This window comes from Natrix helvetica (assembly GCF_964273705.1).
Source record: "Natrix helvetica genome assembly, chromosome: 2".
NCBI classification, from domain to species: domain Eukaryota; kingdom Metazoa; phylum Chordata; class Lepidosauria; order Squamata; family Natricidae; genus Natrix; species Natrix helvetica.
In genome coordinates, this window is record NC_138552.1 from 212250903 (window position 1) to 212265552 (window position 14650).

The 14650-nt window shown below is 37.4% G+C and overlaps 1 protein-coding gene across 2 annotated transcripts in view; it reads right to left on the reverse strand.

Moving 5' to 3' along the window:
• Positions 1-14650, reverse strand: part of PRKN (parkin RBR E3 ubiquitin protein ligase) — a 792757-nt gene that overhangs the window by 149785 nt on the left and 628322 nt on the right. The window lies entirely within an intron of this gene.

A 14650-nucleotide genomic window follows, 5' to 3' on the forward strand; every position in this document is an offset into this window, starting at 1 on the left:
CCTCTCGGGCTTCGGAGGGAAGCTTCTGCAAAACCCCAGCGAGTGACAAGTCTCCCAGGCTGTAATTTGCCGAGCTGTACGCAGCGTGGAGCAGCGGCGAGATTCTGGGCGGCGAGCGATGATTCCGGGGGCCATCAGTGGGGGGACAGGGTCCCCCCTCGCGTTCCTCATCTTCCCGGATGGCCCCTGGAATCATCGCTCGCCGCGCAGAATCTCGCCGCTGCTCCACGCCGTGGAAAACAGGCGCGTGCGCACAGCTCGGAAAATTACAGCCTGAGAGACTTGTTGTCAATCGCCCGGGCTTTTGCAGAAGCTTCCCTCCAAAGCGTTCCGAGGGAGGGCTGTAAACTTCCCTCCGAAGTCTTGGGATGTTCTGAGGAGCCCCCCAAGGCAAAACGCCACTGCCAGGTAGTTAAAAGTACGTCTCTGATTCGTCTCTGTCAGTCTCTCTCTGATTCCCTCTCTCACTCCCTCTCTCTGTTCCTCTCTCTGTCTGTCTGTCTCACACACACACACACACACTGTGGTCACCTTGTTGAGTGTTCCAATCACATTTGAAACACTCAACAAGTTGTTGAGTGTTTCAAATGTGATTGGAACACTCAACAAGGTGACCACAGTGTGTGTGTGTGTGTGTGTGTGTGTGTGAATGAGACAGACAGACAGAGAGAGGAACAGAGAGAGGGAGTGAGGGAGGGAATCAGAGAGAGACTGACAGACACACACACACACACACACACACAGAGACAGAGAGGGGGAGGGAGGGAGAGAAAGATAGACAGACAGAGAGAGAGACACACACAGAGTGAGTGATTAAGTGAATGAGTGAGAGACAGACACACCCACATACACAGAGTGACAGAGAGAGAGGAAGGGAGGGGAGAGAGACAGAGGGAGAGACAGAGACAGACACACACACACACACACACACAGAGTGAGTGAGAGACAGACAGACACACACACACACAGAGTGACAGAGATGGGGGAAGGAGGAGAGAGAGACAGAGATACAGAGAGACAGACAGACAGATAGACACCCAGAGAAAATGACAGAGGGAGACAGAGAGGGAGGGAGGGAGAGAGAGACAAAGAGCCAGAGAGAGAGAGAGAAAGAAAAAGAAAAAAAGAAAGAAAGTGGGAGAGAGAGATGAAATTAAAAGCAACAACATACAAACCTGACTTACTCAAACTATCCAAGGAAATGCAAGGCCAATGTTCACATTAGTGGTTGTGACTTTGTCAGTCATTGTCAGGATGTAATTTTCTCTAAATTGTAAGGCAAATTTTAGGGAATTTAACTATCGATAAATAATATCGTTCTAAAGTTTTTGTTTTATTAGTTGTGTTATTTGTATCCTCCCGACCTATGTGGATACTTGCATGCAGAATATTCTCAATAAAAACTTATTGAAACTAAAAACAGTGTACCATCCTATGTATTTTCGGTTTTAAAAATGCGGCTCTCCAAATAAATTTCAATCGTGGTTTTGGCGAGATTTGGCTCAGTTGAAAAAAAAGGTTGCCCACCACTGCCTAAGACCATCGAAAATATGTGTTTTCCGATGGTCTTAGGTGACCCCTGTGGAAGGGTCATTCGACCCCCAAAAGGGTCCCGACCCACAGGTTGAGAACTACTGTTCTAAGGTTTGTATACAGGAACTATTTCACCCACATAATATTTTTCTCATTTCCTACATTTATTTACCAGCATATACATGCTATCAAATAAAATACAAAGCAATAAATATAAAGAACTATAACGAGAGAAGGTAATAAATGTTACTTGACTTATATGGAAAGGCACTGAAGCCTTTCAAGAGATTCTGCCTAGAGAATTATACTTTCCTGGAAGTTTAATATTCTAAAAATATACATAAATCAAAATTGGTTAAAATGTTATTTTTTTAAAAAAAATCTCAGCACTGAGATTTATATGAACACTAGAAATAAGATCATTGATAGAAAAATGTTGCTAGAACTTGAATGAAGAGCCCAGAATAAAGAGCCAAATCTACTGCACTAATGTCATAGTACACTCATAAATACTGATTCATCCTTCCACTCTTTTTCAAATCTCAAATTGTTGAAAGTAATTAAAATGCTGATGTGAAGGTAAGACCTTTATCCTTCTCATGTCCAAGCTAGTGTTGAAGAACTGTATCTCTGTATGACCCCATAATCACTCTTGAGGTGTCAGGCACTGATGCCAAAGGATTTAATAAGTGACTTCATTGTACTAAAATTCACTGCTTTTAGTTAACCTTTTCTCCTTCATATAGTTTATTCTCAATAAGAAAAAAAACCCTGAAGAATTTGGACTGAAGGTTAATCACAGTAGCCTTATTGACAATACACAGCAGAAAGAAACATGCCCAAAATATATCCAGTAAACAGACAATGTCAGATTAATGCAGACAAAGGAAGAGATATGGAGATTTGTGATTTTCAAGAAGCAATAAATACATTATTGTCCGGATCAGAAACTATTTAAAAACTCAGAAAAAAAGCAGGAATGATATTTTATAGTGAACAAGGTACAACAGGATGCTGGCTAAGTGTTCTTCAGTCTAGTCAACATTCATATATTTAAACCAATTTCCGAAATTCTCAATGGGTAAATTGTTCAGTCAACTCTGGAAATTTAAGGCCCTACAAGGGGTGCTTAGAAAGGACTATGCTAGTTTTTCAGTTCTAACCCTAATCCTAACCCTTCATTTCTACAGTGCGAAACATTGAAACTCTTTCTTTATACATTTAGAATACATTAAGCATGACTCGGTTTCTGGATCTTTAGCTTTTAATAAAGTACATGAAGTTTGTGGATAGAATAGAACAGAAAGTGCATTCTTCCCATAAATGTAAATAGCAATTGCTATTTCAGTGCAAATAAAGATAGAGAAGGAATTATTTCAATAAATCATCTCAACTTTAAAAAAAAAATTATGCTGCTAATGTGAAGGATCATTGCTGTTTATTTAATTTAAAAAATCAATTCATGCTCTTGACTGACAAGTCAATATAGCAAACTTACAAAATAAATGCTGTTGCTTTTTATTTTTTTAGTAAAAACTTTTATTTTTTCATTTTTATAAAATATAATCACATATATACAATTACATAGTCAGCATCATTTTGTATTATTAAATATTTACATCAATTCATCTTACCATCAACTTCAAAAACATAATTATTAGCTCTTCTGCTCTCCATACACCATATTTGTCCTTATCTATCACTTTCTTCTCCCTCTCTTCTCCCTCTCACTACCTCCTTTCTTCCCTCTGTCATTCTTCCCTACTCTACTTCCCCTTCCTCTCGCCTTCTCCTCTCCCCCCTTTCCACTCCTCCTTTCTCTTCTCCTCCTCCTCTCTCCATGCCCTCTCTCCTATTCCTTTTTTCTTCCCTTACCTCTCTCCTTTTCTTCCCACTCTTCATCTCATTTTCTTGGTGTATTTCAGCTTCTGAGCAAGCTCCATTTTACGTTGGTGGTATTTATAGTTCCTTTTCTATATACATATTTAATTTTAACATATATTCTCCTCCTTTCTTAAAAAAAAAGAACAAAAAGTATAGTCATTGTACTTTAAACCCCGCTCCCCACCTAATTTTGGTTGAGATGTAGACCTGGTTACAATTCCCAGCTATTCTCATCATTATTTTTATATATTATACATCCTTACGCGCCCCCAATTTGTGATTCTGTCTTTAAATCTCAGTAATTTCCCATGGTAGATATATTCCATGTTCCCTTTCCATTTTTCCATATCTTAGATTAGATTATCCTTAAATTGTCTATAAATGACAAACTTCACTGTTCAATGTTCATTACAATTCCCTTAATCTATTATGTAAAATGACAAGCAGTAAACATCTCATTTTATTCATCATCTTAAAAATTATATATACATATATATATATATATATATATATATATATATATATATATATATATATATATATATATATATATATATATATATATATATATATATATATATATATATATATATATATATATATATATATATATATATATATATATATATATATATACAAGTTTCATATATTTTAATCCATATTTAGCTATCCTTCTGTTGTCATTTTCAGTCAATTCGCAACTCATTTTAATTCTCATGTATAAAAGTGAAACACAAACCTCTGCTTTACAACCTCCCCATATCAGTTTCATATTTATCCATATGCCATATATTTTGGGCTTTTTAAGTTATCTTTCCATTATTATGTTCAACCAGTTAGCAACTCCATTTTATTGTCATATTCAGGAATAAAATCCTTATCTTGCTTTATATTTTTCCCCCATTTAGATATCTGATTTTTTCCTAGTAAGTCTTTTGTCCCATTTCTCTGTTCCTCCCTTTTCTTTATTTTAACACCTCCGTTCCCATCAATTTTCCCCAAGCCACCCTCACAAGAGTATTTTATATTTCTCTTTGTTGGGGAATTGACTCCTAGTTCAATTTTCCTTATGCCACTAACAACTGCCAAAACCACTTTTGTCTGCTTTTTATTCCCTTTTGTTGTGACACCTCCTCTTTTTGCAGTTTTCCCTATACCACTGCCAAAACTGATGGAGCTTTTTGTCTGCTTTTTATTTCCCTCTGTTTCTCCCCCTTCGTTGTCTTGCCCCCCCTTCTTCTTCTTTAAATTCTTCTTTAGATCTCTGCGTCTCTGGGTTCAGAATTCTATTTAGGCTTGATTTTAATGATTTATGCATATTTTTTATAATTTCACGCAGTTCTAATTTCCAATTTTCATGATGTCCAATTCCAAAGTTATAGTTATTTATACAATTCTTGTCTCTGAGTTCTAATCCACCTTAAATTTATCTACTTCAACTGCTATGGGGAAAAAGCAATGGGAGCCATCTTAGTCTTTTGTTCTTCCTTAATATCCAGTTCCAAGATTGCAGTTAGTAATACAAATCTTATTTCAAAATTCTGATCCACCTTAAATTTAGTTAATCCAGCTACTTTGAAACTGGAAGAGAAGCTGACGCCATCTTAATCTTTTGCAGAAGAAAAAAAGGAAGAAAGAGGAGAAAAAAAACCCCTTTGTTTTTTCCTGGTCTGAGTCTGATATTTTTTCTTTCCTTTAATAACTGCTCAAAATAAATCACGTGCAAGAAGCTTGTAATCAGTCAAAAGTTTTCCTTTGGCTCCTGCTTTTCCAAATTCTGATTTATGTGAGTTGGTTAATTAAAACTTCCCGCACAGTCAAAGTTAAGTTATCCGTTATCAGTAAAAAGACGTGTTTTTTTTCTTAATTATATTAACTGGAAGGAATTCAGACAAAGTTAAAGTAAATTTTTCGGGATATTGGTTTCTATTTCAGATAGATAGCTCTCTATTTCAGATTCAAAACCAAATTTAAAGTTTATGATTGAGTCGGTTTGTCACTTCTCTGCTTTCTATTCTTCTGTTTGAAAGTGTTTCAAACAAACAGCTTTCGGGGGGGGGGCTGGTGTTGCAACCCTCCACCTTCCTTTCTTCCTTATCTTTTGGAAAAAGAAAGTCCCGATCTGACCATCAATATTATTTATGTTCTCAAGATTTCTTTGCCTTTTCCAGGTTTATTTTATAGTTGTGGGTTAGATAAATTTTCTTACCCGGTCTTTATCTCTTCCACTTCCCTCCTGTTCCATTCACTTTGACAAAAAGTCAGCATCTTGTCAGCCATGTTGAAGGCTGCTGCCCCAACTCCGATTCATAGGCAAATCTCTGACCTGCAAGGGACTGTTGCTTCCCTCTGGGTCTGATGAGACACTGCCCTTCTTCGCCCCGCCTCCAGTGGAGGTTCTGATCCAAAAAAGGATCCCAAAATTTGGTCTGTCAGACAGGGTTCATGTGAAGCTCTTCAGAGCTCACATCTCCCATGTCTGTCCAGGTAGAGAACTTCCCGTTGACTCTGTTGCTTTTTATTTTTGAGAGGGATCAACAGAAGAGAATATTTGTAGCTCAGGTGGAACTTGGAGTCCTTGGTGCTCTCTGAGAGCATGATAGTTTTTGTGTAACATCTTCAGTGCTACATTGGAGAAGAGCATAATATGGAACTATACCTCTCTGGAGACTGCAGCTATAGTACACTATATAATCTGAAGTTGCAGATTACCAAAATGCCCATTGTTTCATACCACCTCATCTAGAAGCTTAAGGTGATCTAGCTGATTTGTTCCATTTATTTTATCCTTAAAAATCCTGCAATATAAATTGGTTAACCGAATGGGGTTTTGACCTTCCATTTTAGTACAACACTCTATTCCAGGGGTGGGGAACTGTGGCTCTTTTGCGACTTGTGGACTTCAACTCCCAGAATTCCAGAACCAACATAGCTGCCTCAGGAATTCTGGGAGTTGAAGTACACAAGTCGCAAAAGAGCCACAGTTCCCCACCCCTGCTCTATTCCCTACAGCACAATGCCGACGGACAGCAACTTACACCTTCATGTATGTAAAGTCTCCCACAGACAATTATATAAAAGGAAAGAACTTATGGACCAGTGGTGGGTTCCGGATCCCGTTGCAACCAGTACGGGGCCCGGCGTCCTCCATATGAACGCGTATGTGGTGCACACATGCATTGTACCTTCCAGCGACGCCTCTGCCTCCACAACGCTCCAGCTGCTCGGTGGAGTGTTGCACAGGCGTTATACGTACCATGCACGTTAGCGCCGAAGGCTTTAAATTTCAGGTAAGGAGCTTGGGCGGGCAGGCGGGCCCTCTGGAGCACCATACCAGAACGGTATCTGGTGCTCCGGGCAGACACTGGTATGCCTGTACCGGGCATACCGCCTGCAACCCACCACTGTTATGGACCCACAAAATGATGAGGTTCTACAGATCATATTCTGCCCTGACATAAAATAAAGCCAGCTTCCTTTTAGTAGTGGAATTTTGCACAGCGGCCACCCAGATTGTGTTCCCAACAAAGCTAAGATATTATATAATAATAAGCAAAACAATGAAATTGTAATATGCAGTAACTGTTTCTGATTTCATAAAGTATATTGCCTAAACCTGGGTAAACTGGGAGACAAAAGGTAAGATCCCCATTTTGATGTAAATGTAATTTTAAGCAAATTCTTGTCCTTTTATTTTCTTTAAAATCATCTAGATAGCTTTCTCTGCATAAAGTGTAAAACAGTTTATTTATTTAAAATATTTATATAGTCACCTATCTTGTGTCAAACTCTTGGCATCTCACAAACAAAAGGTAAAACAACATTGATTTACAATAAAATTGAGCGAGTCCAGAGGTATTTCACGAGATGAGTACTGCACTCCTCTGCTCACAATAGAATACCTTATGCCACCAGGCTCGAAATGTTGGACTTCGGCAACCTAGAACTATGCCGATTAAGGTCTGATCTAAATGTAGCACATAAAATTGTCTGCTACAATATCCTACCTATCAATGACTAGCTTCAACTGCAATAATACACAGGCAAACAATAGATACAAACTCAAGGTAAATGGCTCCAAACTTGATTGCAGAAAATGTGACTTCAGCAACAGAGTGGTCAATGCCTGGAATGCTCTACCCAACTCTGTTGTTACATCCTTAAACCCCCATAACCTTAACCTTAAACTGTCTAGTGTGGACCTCACCCCTTTCCTAAGAGGTCTGTAAGGGGGCGTGCATAAGCCTCCTTATATACTGTCCCTGTCCCCATTTATTTGTACCCATTTCATATGTTCATATTCATGTTTACATTTATATCTGTTATCTCATACATGTTTGACAAGCCAAATAAATACACCACACAAACAAACAGTAGAGCTGAAACCAAAACAAATCCAGAACAAAACTAAACTAAACCAAACCAAACCAGGAACTGTAGTTAAACCTTCACTTCTCAGAATGATTTCATCAATGATTTCACCCTATCTCAGTATTTTGAAGAAAAGCCACCTTCAAGTGCTTTTTGGAAGGTTAAAAGGGTGGGACTCAATCAAACTTCAAAGGGGGAAAAGGCACATATCCCAGATCCCATAGGATGGCACCATTTAAGGGAAGAGATGAGAAGTATTCCTGCCCCATCTTGGCAGGTAGAAATTAAGTTAGGTAGAAGTTATTCCCCAGATAACCTGAGCCAGTGCCATAGAGGCCTTTAAAGGTAATAACCAAAATGTTGAATTGCACCTGGAAGGAAACTGGAGCCAGTGCAGCTAGCGCAACAGGAGTGTAGAGATACCCATACCTGTGTGTGCTGCCATATTCTGGACCAGTGGTAACTTCTGAGTGGTCTTAAAAATCAGTCCCATTTAGAGCACACTGCAATAATTCAAACTGGGTACAAGATGAACCTGTGCAAGGGCATCCCCTACTTTTGGGTTGCCACCTGTTGCTGGAACAGGAGATATATGGTAGTTCCATTTTACTGATGAGCCTTCTAGTGCTGAAAATAACCGTACCATCTCAGAGACATTCCCATATGCCTATGATACGATTTAAAACCTAGCCTGTTAGATATGCCTAAGTTTATCAGTTGAAAATACAGATTCATATTGACATTCATTCTGCCAAATCCCTTAGCAAAGGCTTCTGGTTCCTTGTTCTATTTCTTCCTCAAATCTACTTGCTTGCACAGTAAATGCTATGCAATTCTTGCCTGAGACTGGAATAGATAAAACAAATGACAGGAAATGCCTTGCTAGCAATATAGAGAGAGCATATCAGCTGAAACAGGGAAAATTCTGCAAGAGTGATTGTGTGAGGCTCTGGCCTCTGCTTGCAAAAGCTCTTCCCTCTTAATAGCTGCTTTAAGGCCAAATTACTCAAAGTAAATGGACCGCTATGCCATTTGCTTCAAAGATACCTTCTTGCGAACCTTTATGGCAGATAAAAAAATATCAACAGGGAAAATGTTTGCATTTCAGAGTGCTTTCTTTTATTATACAAGTATTTAAAGAACTGGGCTTTTTTTTTACTATCTTCATTTGAATCTCATTTTGGACTAAATGTTAAATACGTTAACTTTCTTGAGGTTGTTAAATTTGGCTTTTCTCTCTATCTCACTGCTATGTGGCAGCCCATTCAAACAAACTAAAAGAGGGGGGAACTTCAAGGCCACATTTTAACCATATCTTATCAAATCAGCAGGCCAAGGGATTTAGAGTGGTTAGTGAAGACAATTAACAGATTTATTAACAGATAGTACACTTAATCATGATCCACACGCTAGTAATGCACTAGCATTTGGTGTTAAAAATGTAGATAAGATTGTGAATTTTTAAACATTTGGGTGCATGTCTCAAGGAATAAGAAGTGGAACTGTTATGGTTTTTAATTTTTCTTGAGTTAGGGATTCAAATGAATGCACATTTAATTCATATAAATAATTATGATCTAAAGGAATTATATGTGGGTGCATTTGATTCTGCCTCTGAAAATGAATGGAGAGAAAGAATCAAATGTTAGCTTCAGATTCTTGCCTTATGTCATACCTTCTATGAATTAAGATGGCATATAAATCCAAACAAACAAACAAACAATCTCAGGGGGACTATATATATATTATAAAAGGATATATAAAACCATCCATGGTAGACATCAGGTGATACACTAATACAACTATAATACAGCCAGCAATCAAACTATAAAAAACATCATTAATAAGAACCAACAGTTTCAGAAAACTATCAAAAGAAAATCTTATTATATGTTAAGTGACTGAAGTACTTGAAATTAGAATCATAGGGTGGGAGGGACCTTCTAATCCAACCCTCTGCATAGGCTGGAATCATTAGACTATCCTGGACAAATGGTTGCCCAATCTTTTCTAGAAAACCTCCAGGGGAGCACCCACAACTCTGGGATGAAACCTGTTCCATTGATTAATTATTCTCACAGTCAGGAAATTCCTCCTTGTTTTTCCAGGTTGAATTCCCCTCTGATGATCTTCCGCCCATTGTTTCGTGTCCTGCCCTCAGGTGCTATGGAGAATAAATCAACAATTTACTAACTTAATTTCCGATTTACTGAAAATCGAATTAGTAACAGTACCCAAAATGTAGAAGACACAGATTTGAAGCTGATGCCCAGTTTCCACAATGCTCATTGAGCAGAACAAAATGTTATAACTATGTTCTTAAATACAGTCCCTGCTAGAAAACCAAGAAGTTTGAGCAGAAAAGCCCCTGTTCTCTAGAGGGTCATTATGAACTTCGACACTTGCTGAAGCTGCTGGACAGCTCCCTGCTGACACTGGCAGACAACTTGTCTTGTTTAGCAAGGGACACTTTCCCTTCAACACAAGGTGACTCTATTTGGCTTCATTTCAACAGTAGCAATTTTGTCTGCTGCCAGCCATGCTATTTATACTTATTAACTTTGGTTGCCTTGTTATTGTACATATCTGGAGGCTATATGCACAACAGGCCTAGGGAACAAAGTAATATCCTTTTTTATTTTTGGTTTCAAAAGTAGCTTTCATCTAGAACACATCCCTCCTTTACTAATATTGTATCCATAAATATTATAGTAGAAAGCTCATGACATGAATAGAAGGTGAAAGGTGCTTTGCACTCTTGCCCTTCTTGCTGTTTAGCACAATCAGACCAGTTCATGAAAAGATTTATCTTCTTCATCTTTTATTCAAAGAAAAGATGAAATCTCCAAAGCAAGCTCTTTTCTTGGATTTCAACTTTTATGCTGGCATGAGTCTTTGAAGATAGTCAGCTTTTTTTTTTTATTTCCCAGAGAGGTAGAGAGAGTATGGGAACTTTCTTCATGCTGTGAAAATGATTCTAAGAAGGGCAGAAAAAGACCAACAATGGCTGAATAAAAAAAATCATCATGGAGCAAAAGGAGAATTTCATTACCGAGAACTGGAAGGAGAGTGGAGATGTGCAGGTGAAAGGCAAATGATAGGCCATTTTTTTTTAAAAAAGGAAATATTTAAAATAATTAACAATTGTATTAGAAGAAGAATATTAGAGGGCTTCAGGGTAACTGAGTCTTTGGAGTGAAGTAGGGTATAAATCAGATAGCTGGATAGTGAAAATAAAACTTTATTGTGAATTTATGCTTAATCTTGTAAAAACCTTCAAAGCCAGAGCAGCAGTGTTTGTTAGCTGAAGATAATGGCACAACTTCAACAGCAGAAAGAAACTTTAAGCCTGCAAAAGATATTCTTAGAAATTCAGTTATTATCAAATACATTTGAGAGGATGGAGAAGAAATTGGAAGACTTAGAGCATCTAACAGTAAAATATGATGAAGAAGTTGGAGATGTTTATCAAGTGGAAAAAGTGTAGATTAGAATCCTATAAACCAAAGAGGAAAATGACCACAAAGAAATTAAATTTGCTGATATCTATGGTGATTGGTTTGTGTCTGGAAATGGAAAGAGTGGAATACTGAAAGAGGAATTAAATGGAGGGGAACTCTACCCCAGATGGCAAGACACAGAAGAAGAAAAAAACAAAATAATTTATGGATTTAAAGAGATAAATTTTATTAGCAACATCATTGTTAACACTACTGACAAGTAAAGATAAGCTGATTAAGGAAACAGAAGAAGGGCATCGAAATTACATGAGCGATTTTATAAGCAATGAGTTGCTAAAAGGAGTCCATACAAATTTGATTAAGGAGATGTTTAGAGGACTGATACCACAAATGGCAGAAGACATGAGACTTGTTTTGCTACTGGAAAGATACAGGTTGATAGATAGAAGTGTATAGTTAAACTTAGTGAAATTTAGTGACAATAGATATAGTCAAATAAATAATTGATAATAATAATAATAATAATGTATACATGTGTAGTGTTATGATAAGTAATAATTGGATATGAATATTGAATGGTACCCATGAAAGGAAGATTGGAAACCTTTTTGATTATATATAAAGGTTAATAAAAAAGAATATATATATATATGTATGTATGTATGTATGTATGTATGTGTATGTATATGTATATGTATATGTATATGTATATGTATATGTATATGTATATTATATGTATTTGTGTTACAACCCCTGGTATGCCCAAATATGGGAGGAAGCTCACTACTCCCTCTTTCTGTCCTTTGGCTCATCACAGAAAACCATCCAGGCAGAAAACCATATTTTTATTTTTAATGTTGCCTTTTTATATTTGTGTTGTATTTGTGCTGATAAATAAATAAAGGGTCTCCCTTTATTTATTTATCAGCACAAATACAACACACACACACACACACATACACACGTACGTACGTACGTACGTAGGTACACACACACACACACATTATATATATATATATATATATATATATATATGTATGTATGTATGTATGTATGTATGTATGTATGTATGTATGTATGTATGTCTTTGGTTGTTCGGGTTTTCTCCCGCGTAGAATTGGAAGTATCTTCACGACGTTTCGATGAAGTCTCATTCATCATCTTCAGGCTGCTGCTTCCGGCTTGGTGCTTCTGGCTTGGTGCTTCCAGGAGCTGCAACTCAGACTAACACAAGCACAACCAGGCCCCCACCCAAACAGAACACGCCCCCATCCAATCAGAGCACAGCCAAACTCCCATCCAATCAGAGCACAGCCAAGCCCCCTACCAATCAGAATACACCTCCACCCAATCAGAATGCAGCCAAGCTCCCACCCAATCAGCACAAACCCCCACTGGCAGTTAAAAAGAGGAACCGGCTGAGATCTCACATTGCTCCTGGAAGCACCAAGCCAGAAGCACCAAGCCGGAAGCAGCAGCCTGAAGATGATGAATGAGACTTCATCGAAACGTCGTGAAGATACTTCCAATTCTACGCGGGAGAAAACCCGAACAACCAAAGACATACATACAAACACCCGCGAAAACCTCAGAAAACATATATATATATATATATATATATATATATATATATATGTGTGTGTGTGTGTGTGTGTGTGTGTGTGTGTGTGTGTGTGTGTGTGTGTGTTGTAATTGTACTGATAAATAAATAAAGGGAGACTAGGATAGATCTATTTCGAGCTAATTAGCTCTCATCAGCTAGCCATACCCTTACTGGGATTAGAACCCGGGCTGTATATATCTTAGGCAGGAGTCTTAACCACTAAGCCACGGGTTCTCTTCCTTATCAGTTGAGCCAGGGAAATAGGTATGTATTTGTGTTACGTATATATATATATATATGTACAACATAAGAAAACTGGATGTAAATTGTAAATAGTGATTTGGAAAGGAGGATTAGAAAATTTTGTTACTAAATATTATGGATGTTTAGCTAGAATAGGACATAAGGATTCAGTGTTATTGGAGGATTTTAGAAATAGTAAATGAAATGCCAGTATGTGGTTATGTATTAAATCTTGGTATATTTTATGATGAAGGATGTTTAAACAATTATAGTCAAATGAAAATGGAGGTGTGATGATGGTAACATGTATAAATATCTGAGTTAAAATCCTTGAATTAATATGAATTGTGGTTGATGACTGTGGAAGAGATGCACGGAAGTCTTTTGTAACCAACTGATACACTTTCTACAGTATGTAAAGAAGGAGGATTCTTTGTGTTGTGTTTGTTTTGAAAATTAAAAATAAAAAAATTATTAAAAAAAAGATTGACATGGGAAGCCCTACCCTAACCATCAATTTATTACCCATACTTTTGGTTATGTTGGGTGGCATAATCCTGGGAAGCAGAAAACAGGAAGGATGGCTAGAAAACAAACAAAAAAAAATTATGAAGAAAGTAGGAATATCCCATCAGGGAAGATGGTTTCTGTAAAGTAGTTTCTTGAACTGCTTTGAACGTAGCTACAGCAGCTTCACTCCTTTTAATGACAGGCATCATTTCATCTCCACATATTGCATTCTGTTTCCTTTCTTAACTTAGTGCCTCCTCCAGATATGTTGAAGCTACAATTTCCACTGACAAATATGTATCCCAAATACATTCAGAGGACAACATACTGGGAGAGACTACTAGAAACCAAGCCACACTTTTCTGAATCCATAAGGAGTCCTTAGATCAATATTTGAATACTACATAAATACTTAGATCAATATTTGAATACTACATAAATGCCTTACACTTTAAGTGAGGCAAGCTAGCTCTAGGTCAAAGATCAAACATGTGCAGAATCACATTCAGTCAGTAGGGATTACCTAAGGCCATTCAAAGAAAGATACTGTGCACAAAATAAATTAATATTGAGATGGGAAATAATGACTTGTTTGTTTAAGTATAAAAGACCTCTAGATGATCAACATTATTGCCATGCATTTGATACTACATACATACATACATACATACATACATACATACATACATATGCTGGTCTTGTTATATTCGGGTCTTTTCCTGTGTAAGATTGAGATTGTCTTGGCAACATTTTGGCGAGGTCTCACTCACCATTTTCAGGCTGGTGTTTTCAGCTTGTCGCACAAGCCAAAAACACCAGCCTGAAGATGGGAAGTGGGACCTCGCCGAAAAGTTGCCAAGACAATCACAATCTTACACGGGAAAAGACCCGAATACAACAAGACCAGCATACCTACATCCGTGAAAATCTACAAAATGTATGTATGTATGTATGTATGTATGTATGTATGTATGTATGTATGTATGTATGTATGTATGTTTTCATAGATTTTCATGGGTGTAGGTATGCTGGTATTGTTGTATTC